Raw genomic sequence first — 10,467 nt, forward strand, 5'->3', positions numbered from 1 at the left:
GCTCTAGATTATTCATCTCTGTAGTTCCTGCGTGGGGTGTCAGCGCGGTTCATGGCATGCGGTGGTGCATCTCGACGTGAGAAGCGTTCTCCCGGGGATGTGGGGTCCAGTCTGCGGCGTCTGGATCTGTGACGCTGTGCTTTTGGTGAAGTATTGTAGGATACTGCCTTCCAAGGTTCCACTGGGAAGTAGAAGGAGTACCATTCCGGTAGATCGATCGTAGGGATGTCGAGCTGTTCACAGAACAGGGGGAGGTCTTCTGGTGTTCTGAGGAGTGCGGTGCGACCTCTGGTGGTGGCTGCGAGGCAAAATGGGAACTTCCATCTGTATTGTATGTTACGTGCCCGTAGCGTTTCCAGCAGGGGGCGCAGTGTGCGTCTGTTTTGTAATGTTATCTGAGATAGGTCTTGGAACAATTTAATGTCTGCGCCATTGTATAGAATGCGGCCTCTATCTCTCGCCTTTCTAAGAATCTCCTCTTTAAGCGGAAAGTTTACTAGACAGCACACTATGTCCCGTGGGGGTTCTATGTCCCGGGGAGGTGGTCTTAGTGCACGATGAATTCTCTCCATATCAATAGGGGTATCAGCAGGCCGTTCAAGGAGTTCATTGAATATAGTGCAAACTGTCTGCGTCAGTGCAGATGGATCTATGCCCTCAGGGACCCCCTTTACTCTGATATTATGTCTGCGTCCTCTGTTGTCGAGGTCTTCCACTTGTCTGTGGAGATCAAAGATATGTGGGAGATGCAAATCATGTGCTTTTTGTACTTGCCTTATTGCAGCTGCCTGCATTTGAGATGATTCCTCCACTTCAGATAGGCGATTATGCATTGACTGGATGTCCGTTTTCAGATCTGATATGGCAGTTGTTAGGGTGTGTTTTATGTCCAGAGCGACCCTCTGCAGGTCTCTTTGCAGATCCAGTAGTGATGGGATTGCTGATGTTGCGCCGTGTATGTCCGCTGACGCGATTACGGAGGAACTAAGCGAGGCCGGGGATGAGGCCTTGGATGTCTGTGAGGCCTGTGTCTCCTCGTGGAGGGTTGCGGCCTTTGTGCGGAAGATGTCCGGGATGTTGTTGCTTAGCTGTGTCCCGGATTGCTTCTCTGCTTCCTTGGTGGAGCGGGGTGCCGAGGTGCTTCTATTCGGCTTACCCATGGCTCAATCTGGCTGCTGGTGATGGTAGAAGAAGCTAAATTCGTCCTCAGTGTGCCGGAGCTCTCTTCTCAAGCGGCCATCTCCGATCCCGTCCAAGCCACGCCCCCCTTCCTGTCCCTTTTCTTCCTCAATATCCTCGCCAGATGTTTGCTAGATTTATTTCTCCATGTATATCTCTCTTTTGTTAATTTATTGAGGACCATTTTTGACTCTTGCTCCATACTGTCTCTTAACCCTTCCCTTTTTGCAACTAATTGACGGAAGCTGTCCTGGCTCTGGCCTTTTGATTTTTTGTGATCCTGTTCTAATACAAAAAATGAGCCTTTCCCTCTCCTCTCTTCTCTTTTTTTTTACCCCTGCCCCTATAGATATCAGTACTCCTCTTATATACGCTTTGTGTGCCTCCCATAACACCGATGGGGAGATTCCTCCTGTATCGTTGACTTTGAAAAAAAATTCAATTTCCTCTTGAATCTTTTCTAAGACTTTTTGATCCTTAAGTAGATTTTCGTTCAACTTCCACGAATAGGGATGTCTTTGGGGTTCCAAAATCCTGATCCTCAATGTAACGGGCGCATGGTCTGATAAGGAGGTAACCTCAATTCTAGACTCCTCGACAAGATCCAGTAAAGTGTGATCTATCAGTATATAATCCAGTCTTGAATACGTCCCGTGCACAGGGGAGAAGAAGGTATAGTCGATAGATTTTACATGTTGCATCCTCCACACATCTATCAGATGGCATTGATGCAGCCGTCGCTTAATCATGCTTAATTGACCAGTTTAGACAACACCCCTTTTAGAAACCCGATCGAGTTTTTATTGGGACAATAGACGTTCACTAAAGTGAGCTTTTTTCGTCCCCCGGGTACCCTTAAGAAATAAGAATTGGCCTTCTGGATCCGTCAGCCTTTCCACTACTGAGAATTTAACGGAATTGGAAAACCCGATTGCCACTCCCTTAGACCTCCTAATTGAAGTATCGCTGTAGTACCAGAGGGGCAACCATGGGGAATATAATTTTATATTTGATTCCAGAGTCAGGTGTGTCTCCTGGAGAAATACCACATCCCCTCTGTAGTGTTGGAGTTCCTTGAGAATTTTATGTCTTTTTACTGGGGAGTTCAGTCCCTTAACGTTGTAAGACACAAAATTTAGCTCATTCATAAATGTAGATTGACCTTATCCCCCTTTGTCTGACGTCCTCTGAGTACTAATTGCCCTCTCTGCTCATATCCGTCCGTACGTTTAGTATTTCTGATTTAATAACATTTTCCAATTTAGTGAACATTTCTGTCATTTCTATTTTATTTATGAAAAATGCGGAATTTCTTGACTCCTCCAAATCACTCATGGCACCCGCGCCCTCTTGCTCCATATCTTCTCTGGGCTTCTCCCCTGTCCCCCCTTTTGTTTCAGCTGGATTTTTTTATCTTTCGTTCCTGCTTGTTTCATATCTGCACCCGGGCTTTTGGCACTCACTTCTTTGAGGTACTTCTGGATTGTACTAGAGTTGAGACTCCCTGCGGGTCTTGGGTTCCGCTGTTTTGTGATTCCGTCCTCTCATGCTTCACCTGGCTTACTTCCCGCTTTCCCCTCTTGCCAATATCAGTTGCTTAGATTCCGTCTTACCAAATGTCACGTACCCCCCTTCAGCCCGGCCTCCGACCCATGCTGCCAATATAGGACTCACTGCTGACACTGTTTGCTGGCAATGGCTTCCGCCTGTCCAGTAGCAGGGCGCTCTGTAGCGCCTCTAAGCCTTCTCAGTTCCAAACCCCTTTCTGCGGCCTCCCCACCTCCCAACAATTTGGGAGTTTCTTACAATCAAACCAATCAGACTCGGACTCTACGGGCCCACTCTTATGTTGATCTTTCTTTCCTTCCTTTCTTTTCCTCCTCTCTCCTCCTCCTTTAAAATGTATCCAGCCTCTCCAGTCCTTATCACTTGATATTTATCAAATCAAAGTCTTAAGTAATCGTACATGAGGAGTAGATCTTCTTCAGTGCTGCAAACTCACCCTTCCCTTGTTATGTGTGCTGCACTGATGATCCGGATTGTGCTGACGACCGATTCCAGGGTGGGATGAAGGGGGGGAAGTCCCGCTATAGGGGTATCCTTGCTGCCTGTGCCATTTGCTTCACTGCTTTACAGGCTCTGGTGGGGACCGCTGCCATCCGGGGGTTCCTATCCCCGCTGCCTCCGTACTCCCCTGTCACTCCGCCAACTCCGGAGCACCGATCGTGTGACCCTCCCCCGCTGTGTATTCCATGGGGAGGCGATCTCTCCCGCTGGTACTGGAGTGACAGAGTGGCTCGCAGCGTCCTCCGGGTTTCTCCGTGCACGAGGCGGCCGCAATCTCTCACCCCGCACCACGCCTCGTACACGGCATCCAGCTCCGTCCTGCCCGCCTCCGCCCCTCACTCCGGCACCACCTTCAGGCCCCTCCCCCGTCCGATGTCTCACGTCAGCATCACTGCTCGGGAGCAGTGATTTTAATAATGCTTAAAGTGAAACAATAAAAGTGTAATATTCCTTTAAATTTCATACCTGGGGGGTGTCTATAGTATGCCTGTAAATGGGGCGCATGTTTCCCGTGTTTAGAACAGTCTGACAGCAAAATGATATTTCAAAGGAAAAAAAGTCATTTAAAACTACTCACGGCTATTAATGAATTGCCGGTCGGACAATACACATAAAAGTTCATTGATAAAAACGGCATGGGAATTCCCCACAGGGGAAACCCGAACCAAAATTAAAAAAAAAAAAAATGACGTGGGGGGTCCCCCTAAATTCCATACCAGGCCCTTCAGGTCTGGTATGTATATTAAGGGGAACCCCGGCCAAAATTAAAAAAAAAAATGACGTGGGGGGTCCCCCTAAATTCCATACCAGACTCTTATCCGAGCATGCAACCTGGCAGGCCGCAGGAAAAGAGGGGGGGACGAGAAAGCGCCCCCCCTCTTGAACCGTACCAGGCCACATGCCCTGTGTTGGACCTGGGCCTCATCCCCACAACCCTGACCGGTGGAACCCTGACCTTATCGGAATCTGGAAGCCCTCTTTAACAAGGGGACCCCCAGATCCTGGCCCCCACCTGTGTGAAATGGTAAGGGGGGTACAAAAGTACCCCTACCATTTCACAAAAAAACTGACAAAAATGTTAAAAATGACAAGAGACAGTTTTTGACAATTCCTTTATTTAAATGCTTCTTCTTTCTTCTATCTTCCTTCATCTTCTTCTTGTTCTTCTGGTTCTTCCTCCGGTGTTCTCGTCCAGCATCTCCTTTGCGGCATCTTCTTCCCTTCTTCTCCTCGGGCCGCTCTGCACCCATGGCATGGAGGGAGGCTCCCGCTCTTCTCTTCATCTTCTTCTCTTATTCATCTTCTCCAGGCCGCTCCGCATCCACGACATAGAGGGAGGCTCCCGCTGTGTGACGCTTCTCCTCTTCTGACTGTTATTAAATAAAGGGGGGGCAGGGTCATCCGGTGACCCCACCCCCCTCTGATGCACGGGACATGACGGGACTTCCCTGTGGCATTCCCTGTGACGTCACAGGGAAGTCCCATCAAGTCACCATGCGTCAGAGGGGGGCGGGGTCACCAGGTGGCCCCGCCCCCCATTATTTAAGAACTGTCAGAAGAGGAGAAGTGTCACACAGCGGGAGCCTCCCTCCATGCCATGGATGCGGAGCGGCCCGGAGAAGAAGATGAAGAAGAGAAGAAAATGAAGAAGAGAAGAAGATGAAGAAGAGAAGAAGATGAAGAGGAGAGCGGGAGCCTCCCTCCATGCCATGGGTGTGGAGCGGCCTGAGGAGAAGAAGATAGAAGACGCCGCAGAGGAGATGCTGGACGAGAATGCCGGAGGCAAAACCAGAAGAGCCAGAAGAACCAGAAGAACCAGAAGATGAAGGAAGATAGAAGAAAGAAGAAGCATTTAAATAAAGGAATTGTCAAAAACTGTCTCTTGTCATTTTTAACATTTTTGACAGTTTTTTATTGAAATGGTAGGGGTAAGTACCCCCTTACCATTTCACACGGGGGGGGCGGGATCTGGGGGTCCCCTTGTTAAAAGGGGCTTCTGGATTCCGATAAGCCCCCCGCCCGCAGACTCCCACAACCACCGGCCAGGGTTGTGGGGATGAGGCCCTTGTCCTCATCAACATGCGGACAAGGTGTTTTGGGGGCTACCCCAAAGCACCCTCCCAATGTTGAGGGCATGTGGCCTGGTACGGTTCAGGAAGGGGGGGCGCTCTCTCGTCTCCCCCTCTTTTCCTACGGCCTGCCAGGTTGCGTGCTCGGATAAGGGTCTGGTATGGATTTTTGGGGGACCCCGCGCCGTTTTTTTTTTAAATTTTGGCCGGGGTTCCCCTTAATATCCATACCAGTCCTGAAGGGCCTGGTATGGAATTTAGGGGGACCCCCCACATCATTTTTTTTTTACATTTTGGTTCGGGGTTCCCCTGTGGGGAATTCCCATGCCGTTTTTATCAATGAACTTTTATGTGTATTGTCGGACCGGCAATTCATTAATAGTCGCGAGTAGTTTTAAATTACTTTTTTTCCTTTGAAATGTCATTTTGCTGTCAGACTGTTCTAAACACGGTAAACATGCGCCCCTTTACAGGCATACTATAGACACCCCCCAGCTATGAAATTTAAAGGGATATTACACTTTTATTGTTTCACTTTAAGCATTATTAAAATCACTGCTCCTGAAAAAAATGGCCGTTTTTAAAACTTTTTTTTGCATTGATCCATGTCCCCTGGGGCAGGACCCAGGTCCCCAAACACTTTTTATGACAATACCATGCATATAAGCCTTTAAAATTAGCACTTTTGATTTCTCCCAAAGACTTTTAAAGGGTGTTCCGCGGCATTCGAATTTGCCGCGAACACCCCAAATTGTTCGCTTTTCGGCGAACTTGCGAACAGCCTATGTTCGAGTTGAACATGAGCTCGACTCGAACTCGAAGCTCATCCCTAGTGAGGAGGACCATCATTCAGCTTTTCTCAGTGTGCAGCTAGAGTAGGCACAACTCAGATAGTTTCAGTGTAGTGTAGTGAGACCGTGTCAGTAATCTCGACATTAGTATATAGCTAGAGTAGGGACAGTTCAGTTAGCTTCAGTGTAGTGACAGTTGAACACCGTCTATTTGATTGCGTTACTGCCAGCTTAACGCCATATCGTATTGCATGTTTTACTGCCAGTTTAACGCCATATAACTTTGCGTGCATTACTGCCTGTTTAACGCCATATAGTTCTGTGTGCGTTATTACAAGTTTAACGCCATATAGTTTTGTGTGTTACTGCCAGTTTAACGCCATATAGTTCTGTGTGCGTTACTACAAGTTTAACGCCATAGAGTTTTGTGCATTATTGCCAATTTAACACCATATACTTTTGCGTGCGTTACTGCCAGTTTAACGCCATATTGTATTGCGTGCATTACTGCCATTTTAACGCCATATAGTTTTGCGTGCGATACTGTCAGTTTAACACCATATAGTTCTGTTTGCATTACTACAAGTTTAACTCCATATAGTTTTGTGCGTTACTGCCAGTTTAACACCGTATCGTATTGCGTGCATTACTTTTAGTTTAACGTCATATAGTTTTGCGTGCGTTACTGCCAGTTTAACGCCATATAGTTATGTGTGTGTTACTACAAGTTTAACGCCATATAGTTTTGTGCGTTACTGCAAGTTTAACGCCATTTACTTCTGTGTGCGTTACTGCAAATTTACCGCCATATAGTTCTGTGCGTCACTGTATGTTTGGCGCATTATATTGTAGTATATTATATTGTATCCATGGAGTGTGTCTGTGTAGTGTGAGTACTCAAATGAAAGGGTCACCAAACACCTCTTTACATTGATTAGAGTGCAGCTACGTACAGATTTCAACTTCTCCTTTACATTTGCTTATAAGCACCGCCCCCTCCCTCCCAATAATGTCTGGGAGAATGTTCCCTTGGCACTGTAAGGGGGCCAGCAACAAATGTGTCCACAGGCAAAGGTGGACCTGGTGGTCAGTCCTCAGGTAGGGCATCATTTCCTCTGTTTAGTGAGTTTGCCCATGCTATCCAGCCACAGCATGCAAAGGAGTTGGTGGACTGGCTTACTAAACCTTCCTCATCCTCCTCATCCTCTGTCACACAAGCAGAGACAAGTGTGCAGTCCCCTGCAGTTGCCAGAGTGGATAAACTTGCCTCCTTGTCCAAATCTATTCCTGCCATAGCCCTAACATCAGCCATTGAGGAGTCAGCTGAGTTATTTGACCACAGCATCAGCCACTTGCCCCTTGATGATGCCCAGCCATTACTGGATTCAGATGCTGGTTCTGAGGTTGAGGATGACAGGAACATGAGCCTAGAGAGAGTCGTCTCCAGTGGTAATGATGGAAGGAGATGGAGATGATAATGATGATGAGGTCACTGATGCGACTTGGGTGCCAGATAGAGCAGAGGAGGAAATTGAAGGTGAGGCGGCACAACCCCAAGGAGGTCGGCATCAAGAAAGAGCAGAGAGCAGCCACTCTATTCCATCACATTCTGCAGCTGTTATCTCCCGGCCCAGCCCCACATCTCAGCTGTCTGAGCCTTTTTCAGCACATCTGCAGCAGATCGCACTCTTGCTATCTGCAAACTGTGTCACAGGCACATCAAACATGGCAAAAACACTAACCATTTGAGTACCACATGCCTAACAAGGCATTTAACGTCCAACCACTCAGCCCGTTGCCAAGAGCACCTAAAAGCCACACAAAAGGGGCACAAATCTGTCCCTCCTCCTCCTTACCCATTTCAGTCTGCCCCTGCGATACCAAGTCATTACCTTTCAGCAGCCTCCACTGACAGGGATGATGGTATAGCACAGGGTGTCCAAGGTCGTAGCAGCTCATCTACCAGCAGCACCCCACCAGCTTTAGACTGTAGCTGGCAAATTTCTCTGCCCCATCTTCCAGCAGAAAAAAAAATACAGTCCCTGCCACCCACATGTCCAGCGCCTGAATGCAAGCTTGTCAAAGCTGTTGGCTCTCCAACTTCTGCCTTTCAGCCTGCTGGATTCTGCCCCCTTCCGTGAATTCGCACAATGTGCTGTACCACAATGGCAGGTTCCCAGTCAATACTACTTTTCACGTAAGACCGTCCTATCTCTCTACCATCACGTAGAAGGGAATGTTCTGGCATCGTTGGGCAAGGCAGTCAGGTAGTACCCCTACCATTTCACTAAAAAACTGTCAAAAATGTTAACTCCGGTGTTCTCACCCGGCATCTTCCTCCGTGGCGTTGGCGTCTTCTTCCCTTCTTATCCTGGGGCCGCTCCGCATCCATGATGGCATGGAGGGAGGCTCCCTCTCTTGTCTTCATCTTCTTGTCTTCATCTTCTTGTCTTCATCTTCTTTTCGGGCCGCTCCGCATCCATGATGGCATGGAGGGAGGCTCCCACGCTTCTCCTCTTCTGACAGTTCTTAAATAGCAGGGGGCGGGGCTACCCTGTGACCCCCCCTCTGACGCACAGGGACTTGACGGGACTTCCCTGTGGCATTCCCTGTGACGCCACAGGGAAGTCCCGTCAAGTCACCGTACGTCAGAGGGGGGCGGAGTCACCAGGTGGCCCCGCCCCCGTTATTTAAGAACCGTCAGAAGAGGAGAAGCGTCACACAGCGGGAGCCTCCCTCCATGCCATCATGGATGCGGAGCAGCCCGAAAAGAAGATGAAGAGAAAAAGATGAAGAGAAGAAGATGAAGAGAAGAAGATGAAGAGAGAAGCGTCACACAGCGGGAGCCTCCCTCCATGCCATCATGGATGCGGAGCGGCCTGAGGAGAAGAAGGGAAGAAGACGCTGATGCCGCGGAGGAAGATGCCGGACGAGAACACCGGAGGAAGAACCAGAAGAACCAGAAGAAGAAGATGGGAGGAAGAAACCAAAGGAAGATAGAAGATATAACATAGAAGATAGAAGAAGCATTTAAATAAAGGAATTGTCAAAAACTCTCTTGTCATTTTTAACATTTTTGACAGTTTTTTAGTGAAATGGTAGGGGTACTTTTGTACCCCCTTACCATTTCACACAGGGGGGAGGGCCGGGATCTGGGGGTCCCCTTGTTAAAGGGGGCTTCCAGATTCCGAAAAGCCCCCCACCCGCAGACCCCCACAACCACCAGCCAGAGTTGGGTCTGGTATAGATTTTGAGGAGGACCCCACGCCATTTTTAATAAAAAATTTGGCCGGGGTTCCCCTTAATATCCTTACCAGACCTGAAGGGCCTGGTATGGAATTTAGGGGGACCCCCACGTCATTTTTTTTTTTTTAATTTTGGTTTGGGGTTCCCCTGTGGGGAATTCCCATGCCGTTTTTATCAATGAACTTTTATGTGTATTGTCAGACCGGCAATTCATTAATAACCGCAAGTAGTTTTAAATGACTTTTTTCCTTTGAAATGTCATTTTGCTGTCAGACTGTTCTAAACACGGGAAACATGCGCCCCTTTACAGGCATACTATAGACACCCCCCAGGTACGAAATTTAAAGGGATATTACACTTTTATTGTTTCACTTTAAGCATTATTAAAATCACTGCTGCCGAAAAAACGTCCGTTTTTAAAACTTTTTTTTTTTGCATTGATACATGTCCCCTGGGGCAGGACCCGGGTCCCCAAACACTTTTTTATGACAATACCATGAATATAAGCCTTTAAAATTAGCACTTTTGATTTCTCCCATAGACTTTTAAAGGGTGTTCCGCAGCATTCGAATTTGCCGCAAACACCCCAAATTGTTCGCTGTTCGGTGAACTTGCGAACAGCCGATGTCTCGATGTTCGACTCGAACTCAAAGCTCATCCCTAAGCAGGACACGGGGCACATGGCACATCAGGGCACATAGAATATCAGGGCACGGGGCACATCAGGGCACATAGCACATCAGGGAACAGGGCACATCAGGGCACATAGCACATCAGGGCATATAGCACATCAGGGCAATGGTGCACATCAGGGCACATAGCACATCAGGGAATGGGGAACATCAGGGCACATAGCACATCAGGGCACGGGGCACATCAGGGCACATCGGGGCACATCAGGGCACATAGCACATCAGGGCACATGGCACATCAGGGCACGGGGCACATCAGGGCATATAGCACATCAGGGCACATGGCACATCAGGGCACATAGCACATCAGGGCACATGGCACATCAGGGCACGGGGCACATCAGGGCATATAGCACATCAGGGCACATGGCACATCAGGGCACATAGCACATCAGGGCACCTGGCACATCAGGGCACGGGGCA

This window comes from Aquarana catesbeiana, linkage group LG06 (genome assembly GCF_042186555.1).
Source record: "Aquarana catesbeiana isolate 2022-GZ linkage group LG06, ASM4218655v1, whole genome shotgun sequence".
Taxonomy (NCBI): domain Eukaryota; kingdom Metazoa; phylum Chordata; class Amphibia; order Anura; family Ranidae; genus Aquarana; species Aquarana catesbeiana.